The sequence below is a fragment of the Salmo salar genome, chromosome 08, assembly GCF_965601325.2.
Source record: "Salmo salar chromosome 08, fSalSal1, whole genome shotgun sequence".
Taxonomy (NCBI): Eukaryota; Metazoa; Chordata; class Actinopteri; order Salmoniformes; family Salmonidae; genus Salmo; species Salmo salar.
The window spans coordinates 13,284,150-13,295,676 of NC_138298.1; the positions used below are offsets into that span (position 1 = coordinate 13,284,150).

The 11,527-nt window shown below is 39.5% G+C and overlaps 1 protein-coding gene across 1 annotated transcript in view; it reads right to left on the reverse strand.

The window, feature by feature from the left end:
• LOC106610020 (FH2 domain-containing protein 1) overlaps positions 1–8,003 on the reverse strand; it is a 60,333-nt gene extending 52,330 nt beyond the window's left edge. Inside the window, exon 1 of the mRNA XM_014209122.3 lies at positions 7,722–8,003. The gene's annotated coding sequence lies outside the window, so the exon portion shown is untranslated. The remainder of the gene's footprint in view (positions 1–7,721) is intronic.
• Between the last annotated feature and the right edge of the window lie 3,524 nt (positions 8,004–11,527).

Consider the following 11,527-nt stretch of genomic DNA (forward strand, 5'->3'; position numbering starts at 1 on the left):
AACCATGCAAATTTCTCTCCAACTTTGACATGCCTTCAGAATTCATGACTGATAGCCCTCATTTTGTCTGTACAACATCCAGTCTTACAGTTTTTGTCAGTATAGGAGCATCACAGCAAAAAGTAAGACTCGCCAATAGGTTCTACCCCTACACGCTCTCCACAATTAACATTTTTATTTTTTATTTGTTTTTATTTTTTGGTAGCTGATTAGCTACTTGCCCCCCCACTGTACCCTGTAATTACATGTGACTATTAAAATCTCTAATCTCTAATCTAATCTCAATCAATCTAACAAAATGGAGCTCAGAAGGTGAAGCAGATGGTCAAAGGACTGGTTGGATTAATGCCACTATAGCAAAAGATTTTAGGACATGATCATGTCTTACAGAAATAAACCTGCCCAATCCTTTCACTCTCTTTCTTTTGAAACACACACACACACACACACAAAATGGCCTTAATATCTACTACAGCTTTTCTACATTTTGTTCATGATTTTGCTAACTTCTTCTCATCCATCTGTTGCTTATATGATGTAGTACAAAAACACCTCTAGTGCCAGATCCAGACCATTGGACTTCAGTGAAAGCCTGCCAGTGAGTGTGTGGGAGCTAATCACTACCCCGTATTTTCTGTCTGGGTTTCACCATTGATCCTCTGAGTCATTAGAGAAGGTAAATCTGGGTTAACAAAGCGTGTGTTTGAGATTGACTACATTGCAGTCCGACTGCCCATGCAATGCCCAGAATCACGTGATCTACAAATCACATTGCATCCCAAGGAACTACTCATTATGTGATCAAGATCACCTTACTAAAACTGATCTCTTCAAACACACTAAAAGGGAGGCCTACAGCTGGCCATCCATTCCCAGGAGTGGCTGGACAGATGATTAAACCAATAAGGCACAGTAAGTGGGTTTCTGGGTTAGGTAGTCCACGTTGTAAAACCAAACCTCTGTCTATTTGAGGCATTGTCTTAGACTACAATTCAGATGAAAAAGAGAGTTATGTGGGTATCGAGGAAGCTGATTACGTATGAAACTCTTCGTACTACAAAGTAGAAGTCTTTCTCTGTTGTCAGATGTGTAACTTTAGGCAGCATCTTGTTACCTGTCTTGTCCAAAATCTTCAGCATCCACTTTGAACACATTGCTATACTGTACTTTGTGTACTATAGTCATTATCAAAACTGTTGATATGAAAATATAGCAATAAAAGCTGGTCTGGGGCTCGACAGTAATATCAAGTAATCTGTGTACTTGCTTCGAGACCGAGTGAAGACTGAATACAACATTATCCAAGTCCGAAACAATAAAAAAGCAGTCTCAAGACCGGATTTGTGACTGAGACCAGTCTTGAGTACTACAACACTGCTATAGTGCATACAATACAACAACTAGTGAGGTACATGAAAGCATCTCTCTGATCTCACAATCATTAACAGTGTCACTTTTGAATCTACTTCATGAAAGTGTCATTAGTGTCTTCTCATCATGTTACGTCTATCAAAACATTTATAAAACCCAGAAAATGTATTAACTATGGAGCTCAAAGACATACTGTATTTTGCAAATGATGCTGAGGCAGACAGAATCTGAGTTCTCCTTAATGCAACTTGGTCATTCATGTACTTTCTTATAGTGTACAACCTGACAGTATAAGGAAATTATTAATGAAATGGGATATTTTATTGAGGGTCCCTAGAACACACTGTAATTGTACACGAGGAAGGATTGATTGCATAACTCATTCACAAATCATACACATGGACAGCCTACATTGATCTACATAAATGCTGTCATGGAAATGTTGATAGAAAGACACAAGGCATTGCCAAGGAAATAGGATTCCAGATCTCATTAAAAAAAAAGTACCGGCAAATCTCAGTGCGAATAGTTGAATCACATATCTCTCTATGGAACCTGCAGTACTGTACCAATGTCCTCTAGCGCATAGCCCCATTAGCAGCACAAACACCTGCAATCTCGTTTTTATTCCAGGCTTCGTGCTATAGACTTCTAACACGGCAGCATATAACAAATCCCAGAGCTTAGGATCCATCCCTTAATCACAGCCTGGGAGTCTGAGACAAAGCGTTTCAGAATGGAGAGATTCAATTCTGGAAGATTTGCTCTGTCATTTTGCATTCAAAAGGCCCTAATGTCAGCAGCCAAACATCCTATTCCCTACTTTTGATCAGGGCCCAAAGGGGCTATAGGGAATTATATAGGGAACTATATAGAGAATAAGGTGCCATTTGGTACATACAGTGCCTTCAGAAAGTATTCACACCCTTTGAATTTTTCCACATTTTGTTGTGTTACAGCCTGAATTAAATTTAGATTTTTTTTTGTCACTGGCCTACACTCAATCCCCCATAATGTCAAAGTGGCATTATGAATTTCGATTTATTTTAACAAACTAATTCAAAATGAAAAGCTGAAATGTCTTGAGTCAATAAGTATTCAACCCCTTTGTTATGGCAAGCCTAAATAATTTCAGGCGTAAAGATTTGCCATAAGTCATAAGTTGAATGGACTTACTCTGTGTGCAATAATAGTGATTAACATGATTTATTAATAACTACCTCATCTCTGTACCCCACACATACAATTATCTGTAAGGTCCCTCAGTCGAGCAGTGAATTTCAAACATAGATTCAACCACAAAGACCAGGGAGGTTTTCCAATGCCTCGCAAAGAAGGGGACCTATTGGTAGATGTGTAAAAGAAAAAGCAGACAATTAATTTTCCTTTGAGCATGGCAAAGTTCTTAATTACACTTTGGATGGTGTATCAATACACCCGGTCACTACAAAGATACATGCGTCCTTCCTAACTCAGTTGCTGGAGAGGAAGGAAACTGCTCATGGATTTCACCATTAGGCCAATGGTGACTTTAAAATAGTTATAGAGTTTAATGGCTATGATAGGAGGAAACTGAGGATGGATCATCAACATTATAGTTACTCTACAATACTAACCTAATTGACAGAGTGAAAAGAAGAAAGCTGATATAGAATAACAATATTCCAAAACATGCATCCTGTTCGCAACAAGGCACTAAAGTAATACTGAAAAAAATTTTGCAAAGCAATGCACTTTTTGTCCTGAATACAAAGTGTTATGTTTGGGGCAAGTCTAACACAACACATTACTGAGTACCACTCTCCATATTTGCAAGTATAGTGGTGGCTGCATCATGTTATGGGTATGTGTCACGTCCTGACCATAGAGAGCTCTTATTTTCTATGGTACAGTAGGTCAGGGTGTGATTGGGGGTGGGGGGACGGGGGGACGGTTCATCTAGTTTATTTAGTTCTATGCTCTTTTGGTTCTACTTTCTATGTTGGGATTTTTGTATGATCCCCAATTAGAGGCAGCTGGTCATCGTTGTCTCTAATTGGGGATCATATTTAAGTAGTTGTTTTTCCCACCTGTGTTTGTGGGAGATTATTTTGAGGTAGTGCATGTTGCACCTCTGTCGTCATGGTTTGTGTTTTGTTTATAGTTTATTGTTTGTCTTGCAAAGTTTCACATTAAAATAAAAGATGTGGAACGATACCCACGCTGCGCTTTGGTCTCCTTCCTACGACGAACGTGACAGTATGCTTGTAATTGTTAAGGCCTGGTGAGTTTTTCAGGATAAAAAAGAAATGGAATGGAGCTAAATACATTAAAAATCAGTCTGCTTTCCACCAGACACTGGGAGATTAAATCCACTTTCAGCAGGACAATAATTTAGAACGTAAGGCCAAATCTACATTGGAGTTGCTTACCAAGAAGACAGGGAATGTTCCTAAGTGGCCGAGTTACAGTTTTGACTTAAATCTACTTGAAAATCTATGGCAAGACCTGAAAATGGTTGTCTAGCAATGATCAACAACCAATTTGACAGAGGTTGAAGAACTTTGAAACGATAACGGGCAAATATTGAACAATCTAGGTGTGGAAGAGACTTACCAAGAAAGACTCACAGCTTTAATCGATGCCAAAGGTGCTTCTCCAAATTATTGACTCAGCGGTGTAAATACTTATGTAAACTGGATATTTCTGTATTTCATTTTCAATCAATTTACAAAAATGTCTAAAACCATGTTTCCACTTTGTCATTATGGGGTATTGTGTGTAAATGGTAAATGGTGGAACAAGCTCCCTCACGACGCCAGGACAGCGGAGTCAATCACCACCTTCCGGAGTCACCTGAAACCCCACCTCTTTAAGGAATACCTAGGATAGGATAAAGTAATCCTTCTAACCTTCTAATTGTTGTGCCCTCTTCACGACTGTGAATTGCAATTGATAAAATGCAACTGTGTTCGTTGTCCATAGCTTATGCCTTCCCATACCAGAACTCCACCGCCACCATAAGGCACTCTTTTCACAACGTTGACATCAGCAAACCACTCACTGACACAACGCCATACAGGCTGTCTGCCATACAGTTGAAACTGGGATTCCTCAGTGAAGAGCACAATTCTACATCATGCCAGTGGCCATCGAAGGTGAGCATTTGCCTATTGAAGTCGGTTACGACGCCGAACTGCAGTCAGGTCAAGACCCTAGTGAGGACGACGAGCACGCAGATGAGCTTCCCAGTGACAGTTTCTGACAGTTTGTGTAGAAATTCTTTGGTTGTGCAAACCCACAGTTTCATAGCTGTCCGGGTGGCTGGTCTCAGCCGATCCCACAGATGAAGAAGCCAGATGTGGAGGTCCTTGGCTGGTGTGTTTACACGTGGTCTGCGGCTGTGAGGCCAGTTGGAAATACTGCCAAATTCATTAAAAAGACCTTGGAGGCGGCTTATGGTAGAGAATTTAACATTACATTCTCTGGCAACAGCTCTGGTGGACATTCCTGCAGTTAAACATTTTAGAGTGGCCTTTTATTGTCCCCAGCACAAGGTGCACCTGTGTAATAATCATGCTGTTTAATCAGCTTCTTGATATGCCACACCTGTCAGATGGATTGATTATCTTGGCAAAGGAGAAATGCTCACTAACAGGGATGTAAACACATTTAAGAGAAATGCATGTTTTGTGCGTATGGATAATTTCTGAGATCTTTTGTTTCAGCTTATGAAATATGGGACCAACACTTTACATGTTGCGTTTATATTTTTGTTCAGTATAGAATGAAAGACCCAAGAGAGGTGGAGGCTAATCACTGCGTGTTGAAAGCCATTCTGAGAGCACAAATGAAAAAATCATATCACAAAGAAACTGGCTCTAAATCACTAAGCCTATCGAGAGTTAAGAAAAGTGGGGATATTCATTGGGAAAAATAAGTCAGATCCATTGACAGAATGAGAGAAGGGAACACACAGAACAGGGAAACACAGTGAATTGAGATAAGCATCAAAACAAAGGTTTGAATCCGTCCCCTTTGTTCCATTGTTAATAGGTGGTGACTGTCTAGCCCGGCTATGATGGAACACTGAGTTCTACTAACTGAGCCTCTAGTATTGGTATCTAACATTTTTACTCGAATAACCCCTTTTTATGGCACCGTATAACCAGATTTTATTTTGAAATATACTTTAATGCTCATCTAGGGACAAGCACTGGAAATGAGTGTGGGTTAAAGTGTGTGACTGTTGTGTATTCAATGTGTCAATGGCGTCATTGTATCTGTCTTTATTCAAAATAAAATGTTAAATTAAATGACATTTCAAAATGGCTTCTACAGTTTGATCAAAATATTCAACTCTGACACTGAAAGCTGTGATTGGCCTAGGCCCTAGACAGATAAGGAAGGGACGCTGTTGAGGTTACCATAGTGATAACAGGAGGGGGAAGCAGAGAGGAACTGTAAACACCTGATGTTTACTTGAGAGGGGGAAAACAAGGTACCCATTGCAATAGCTCAGAGCAAGACAAATACCCTAGGCCCTTGTACCCTGAGAAAGACTGATTATAGGTGACGCATGTGTGTGGTTTAAATTACAAGAGTGCTTAATGATACTACGCACCCTCTTAATAATAAAGTTGTTTTTGTATTACCAAGGCCAATCCTAAACAGTTAAAAAATATTAACGTTCATCTAACTCACAGAGTAAATATGTAATATGAATCCTGACGATTTAATTTATTGAAACCTCAAACCTGACAAGGTTTGTGTTTGAAGTATATCGTCATTGTGAGTTATACATACTTTTTACAAGTCTCATTATTCTCTTTCCGATGCATATTGTGGCTTGTAATCCGTCAGTGTTGTAGATTAAGACATTGCATTTTCCACTCCTGAATTTTACAGCGCTCTGACCTTTTCCATGACAGTGCAGCACAGCAGCAGTTAAATGCAATTTCTACCGTTCAAAGAAAGGGAGACTGAAGGCTAATCTCACGAAGTGAAGAGGATAAAATGTTTCACGACATCCTTTCAGAATCACATCAGAATCGCATTCCAATTCAAATCCGAGGAAGTTGGGGGGGGGGGGGGGGGGGGGTTGTGCAATAAGCATGGGTAAACGGAACCTTTTTACAACAATCTAAACTGTAACACTTTCATAAACATGATTTAAGAAAACAGAATTCTGCTATAAAATGGCGTCACAAAATGTAGTTTTTCCCCGCTGGTCCCGATATGCACGGTAACGGGGGTGATACCAACCCACCCCCTTGACCAGACCCGGGGAGGGGAGCAACTTTTTTTTCTTGGGCATTGTTCCCTTCACTTGAATGGTTTGCCTCTAATTCATTTTAGCATGAGAAATGGCATACAAAGGCCAAGGAAGAGCAAGGGTCTTGGGATTAGACCAACGCAGGCAGAGTTGCAAAGCCTTAACATGTAGCCTCGTAGGTTGAGGGGTCACAGAGTTACAGGCTGACTTGCGAACATCCACAATAACATTGGAATTGCGTTTGAAGAAGTTGTCATTTTCACTCTTGTTTTCAGACGATTGGGTAAACTGCAACATTCAACATTGTTGCCAAATGCAAACATGCAAACGTATGTATGTATACAGCAATTCATGGGTTTTCAGAGAGATTCGTCAGGTGTTTTAGTGGAAGAAATAATTGTTTTTGTATGGTAATACTATTTTCACACAAAACAATACCGTAAATCTTAGATGGGCTCATGTAGTTTAGTAGACTTTACACAGTTTACAATAAATTCAAAGCAAGCCAACAAAATCCATTGATGGCATTTGGCAAACTTACATTATCAATTGGTGGCTAAGCTGAATCAATTAGAACATTTAATAATCACTGTTAATTGTATTCAATTAAGGACATGTGAATGAATTATGTCATGTTAAAGCCAAATACAAGCATATTGATTATTTTAACATATAGATATTTGGCAAAAATGTAACCACTTGTATTATTTTCAAATAAATGAATATACAATATGGTATGCTCACACATGACATGAAATGTGCATTGTTCAGCAAAGATACTAAGCTACAATATCTCAATTCTGTGACATGTCCTATCCATAGAATTAGGAATCAGTGTTGGATGGAATGGCCTATGCTGTACCATTCACACAGTAGGCTACAACATGTAAAATAACCCTAAAAAACGAAGGAACGAATTTAGGCTGGTTAAAACAACCTTATGCATCCATACCAAGAGCGAATAAACTTTACATAAGAATAACTGTTTAGAAGCACAGACTTGCATGATGTCATTTCACACATCTTCACAGTTGCAGTGAGTTAGCTCCTTAATTGCAGACTAAAGAAGCAAATCATAGACTGATGAATCACTTACCGAGAGAGGTAGGAGGGTACAACGCATACTAGGTCATCTGCACGGATAACGTTTCAGGTAGTTAGGCGTACTTTTCCGAGAAAGAAAATATGTTTATTGATATTATTTGGTTTTATAGTTGGAGCTTACGGTTTCCTCTGTTCGTTGCGGCTGCGTTGAGGGACGAGAATGTATTGAAGGGCGGCAGAGACGACAGCAGCAGCAGCCGCCGTGCAGCAGATCGCATGCACAGTCTCAAACGTGATTGGCTCAGGTACACGCGGTGCGTCCACCCGTATCTTGCTCTCTGGGAGATGGAGAGGAAGAGAGAGGGCCTGAAGAGAAAGAGGATGGTGAGTAAGAGAGTAGAGAATAGTACAGAAAGGTGACAGATGCTTGGGAGCATTTAAGGTCAGGGGTAGAACATTTCTAGAACTATTAATCGATCAATTCTGACCCTGACCCCTTTTTAATGGGGAATATTTAAGATTAATAATGTTGTTATTCTGTTTAGAGGGATTAACACAATGCTTAGCATATTTATATGTTTTCTCTTTCTATAATACACATGATTTCCAGTATTCTGGTTGTGCAAGGTATGGGTTGATGTTCTTGATGCTGTATGTTATGGATTAAACTCATACTGTATCTGTTGATAGAGATTGACTCCAGACTGGTGTTTGAAGGACCAATGACACTGATTTTTGTTGTATTCTGTGAAACACTTTGTGATTCTGTAGCAGCTGACAAAGTTGTTTGACTTCCTACAAGCCTCCCAGGCTGTTGTTTATAGGACATTTGGTGCTATGTAATTAGGATATAAGGGCCTTCTCTGCTAAGGCCAAACTAGACATTTTCTCTGCTTCTGTGCTGCGGGTCGGTATAATTACAACCTGTAATTATACCGAGATGATTTTGATTGATTTGACTGCTCTCCTTTTTGTTCACCTGGAAATTTCCATTAGACCCCTCACCTTTGACCCGAAGATGAACCCTATCTCCCCTACTGTATGTCCTGTTGTTTTTGCTTCCCAATGACTATGGGCTGTCACTGGACCTCTGTTTGGTCCCTAAGGGTAAGCCACCTTGAAGGCTGGACCCCCAATTTTAAGTTCACAGGCAAAAGGTAGGCTACACCATACATACAATTAGAGAGAGAGAGAGAGAGAGAATGTGTGTGTGTGTGTGTGTGAAGAAAATAGATTAAAACTGATAGGAAGGCAGATAATGGGTAGTGTATGGACTAGTTTCCCAGACACATATTAAGCCTTGTCCAGGACAAAAAAGCATTGAAAGTTTAATAGTTGAGGACGTAATCTGTGTCCGGGAAACCAGCCTTATAGGTTTTATTAAAGTGCCACAGTTTTTGCTGCAAAGGAGCTGCTATGCGATGGTGAACAACATTTGCACTTATTTGCTACTTCAAGATGAATGCCATGAAACGCTACAGATCCCATATCTAACGGTACTGACCAGTCCATAGTTTTAAAGCCCTAAATGCTGAATTATTGACGTGATAGTAAGCTTGTTGCTTATACTGTAACCATCTTAGATCAAATGAACTGCTACTACAGTATAAGGCCCTACAATTTCAGACCTGATTTTCCCATATGAAAAATGTATCAGCTCTTACAAAAATATCCATGGATTATAATCCACATTTACTGTTGCTGCAGGATTGTTTTCCTGCTGTAGCAAACTGGCTCAAATCTTCATATCCGCCATATTTGAAATCATATGGCTATTAAATTGTTTCGCAGTGATAGACCATTTTCAAAGTCTCATAGCCTAGACAGTGGTTGATAAATAAAGTAGAACCTACTGTCAAGGAGATTAATTAATAAACACATTAACTAGTTCTCAGTCCTTCCATGCAAGGACCCATTTCTAAATGAAATACACCCACTCTCTCCTCCCTCTTCCCTCGAGCTATATGTCTCTTGCTGAGGTGGCGGCTCAACTAGTTTGAGGATGAGCATATTATAATTTTACTCAACTAGAGATTTGGAACAATTATGTAAAGTGGAGAAGATGCATAAACTTGAATTGTCCTGAGACAGAACTGGATGACATTGTTATAAGCATTAGTTGATGAAAAGTGTACCTGTAGCGGATTTCTTAATTCAATTACCCTTAGAAATTGGGCACACGTGTTGAAGAAGTGATTTGCAACAAGTATACACAGGGATCTACAGTATACTTGGTACAAAAGTAATAAAAAACCTCACTGATTTTTTATTTTTTTTTAACCTTTACTCAGTGCAATTTTTTTAAATCTAGACTTAGCAAACATAAATCGAAGGTTTACCAAAAACACCGGATACACATCGGCTGCTGGTGGTGTTAGTCTTAATGACAAATACCAATCAATTTCTATGACACCCTCTGGGAGGCATACGTTTTGTGAGTATGCTGTGTAATTGCTAAGTGAGCCTTTTGCTAAATGGGCCTTTGACCCATGTGTTATAGCGGCACAAAATGTCAACACATACATACACACACAATGTCAATTTAAAAAGTTTAAGTTTGATCCTACCGTTCACATAAGTCCCCCATAAAGACTTGGGGATACTTAGCCTAGCCATCAGGCCAATGCGGTACTGGACGCTATGCTAATTCACTAATGCGCCTGGCTAGGCTAACTGATGATGCGGTGGCTGTTGTGTAAATGGCTAATCCAATCGGTTTCCACATGCTTATTTTACTTCCCAAGGGTGGTGGGAGGAGTGGGGCACATAAACAATTTAGAGCCCCTCCAGAATTCACCACTCTCTCAAGAGAGGGCCGTGTGGTCTGGGGTGACAGAGGGAAGGGGTGGGGGGGAGCCACTTTGTCACCCTCACTGTAGTGACAGATGTGTTGTTGGTGTCAAGGTTTTATGGTTACTGTTATTGGTGTTTAGTCCTGCGATGAGCTAGTATGTGTTTGCATCACACCTCGAGGCACACTTATGACTTCATGCTGGTGTTTTACATGCCAAACAGTTATACAGAATGGATCATTCTATATTACAGTAACATATCATCCAGGCAAACAAAGAACATATGCCATACAGACAAAGAGTCTATGCTTATGAATAATAGATCCGGTGAGTGAGCACTTACACTGTTAATGTCTGATGACCACAAAAGGACTGTTTAAAACTGATAGGCTTTGACTTTCTGAAATTGTAAAATCAAAAAAAAGGACAAACAATAGAATCTGAGGATTGAAATAGTTGAAAACTGACCAGGGGCGAGCAAAGTTGAATTGCTGACAAATTGCCAAGCGACAGCAATTTATTAAGCACAAATCAGACAAATCAGTTCCACAAGCACTTGCTTTTACTTTTGTAATGGCTTTGAGAAGACCGCCGTTAAACTTCACATCCATTCTGTTTTTTAATGAATCAGTTAGATCCCGTGACACTTAAGACTTTTGGGGTGTTGCAGGTAGGTGATTCTAAAATAAAACGCTTTCCACTTGGAAAAGTCTCAATTCAAAAGATGTTGCACTGGAATTGTTAAAAAAAAAAAAAAAAAATATTCCACTGTTTTAAGATGTGCTTTAGTTATGTACAAGATGCTTCCATAATTAATTATTCCCTTTATCAATAGAAAACAAGCTACGCCAATGTGCATTTTAGGTTTTCTTAAAAATGTGACACCAGAAAATGATATCTTTATTTATATACTGTAGCTAAGCCTTCTCAATACTAGCCCCTGGTGGCAGCACCAAATGAAGCTAAATCATCCAAATGTACACACACAAATCATACAAAGGCACCAAATGCAAAGACATTGTGAAAATATAAAATGCCTGCGCTCGATTATTGCAAACATCCAAAA